Source organism: Ranitomeya imitator, chromosome 4 (assembly GCF_032444005.1).
Source record: "Ranitomeya imitator isolate aRanImi1 chromosome 4, aRanImi1.pri, whole genome shotgun sequence".
NCBI classification, from domain to species: Eukaryota; Metazoa; Chordata; class Amphibia; order Anura; family Dendrobatidae; genus Ranitomeya; species Ranitomeya imitator.
Window position 1 is genome coordinate 667824618 of NC_091285.1, and position 967 is coordinate 667825584.

Consider the following 967-nt stretch of genomic DNA (forward strand, 5'->3'; position numbering starts at 1 on the left):
ACAAGACTCGTTTATTTTTACTCTCTTTTTTTTTTATTACTCAGCAACTCGCAAAAGTTTGTTCATAGAAGGCAGAGAGGAGAGGGATGCAGCTGCTTTTTCTCTCTGAAAGCCTCCATAAACATTAGACCAACTTCGGACAGAGCCGCCAATGTCGGAAAGGCTCAGACGACAGTCTAATGTGTATGAGGGTCTCCAGACTGAAGGTTCTGGCATGTCTGACCGCTAGCTCTCCTGACCTGAGCTGATCTGATTATCCCTGAGGGGGATAATTACTTCACATGATCCAGACTCTGTGCTTCTCTTACTACATCCTAGAACTGTTTGCCTTTTTTGCTGCTGCATCACACTGTTAACTCATGTGAGGTCTGTGATCTATTAGTATATCAAAGTCTTTTTCACACATGCTGTTGCTTAGTTCTATTCCTCCCATTCTGAAGATGTAATTTTCATTTTCTTGCCCAGATGTAGAATCCTGCATATACACACGTGGTCAAAATTGTTGGTACCCCTCGTTTAATGACAGAAAATCCCACAATGGTCACACAAAAAAATAACTTGAATCTGACAGTAATAATATATAAAAGATCTATGAAAATGAACAAATGAAAGTCAGACATTGCTTTTCAACCATGCTTCCACAGAATTTTAAAAAAAAATAAAACTCCTAAAATAGGCCTGGACAGAAATGATGGAACCCCTGAAAACAATGTGACAAAAAGGACATGTCACGGTTTGTCCACTAACTAGCATCACAGGTGTCTACAATCCTGGAATCAGTGAGTGGCCGGTATATAGGGCTACGGATACTCCCTGTGCTGTTTGGTGACACGGTGGGTATCACACTCAACATAGACCAGAGGAAGCGAAGGAAAGAGTTGTCACAGGAGATTAGAAAGAAAATCCTAGACAAACATGTTAAAGGTAAAAGTTATAAGACCATCTCCAAGCAGCTTGATGTTCCTGT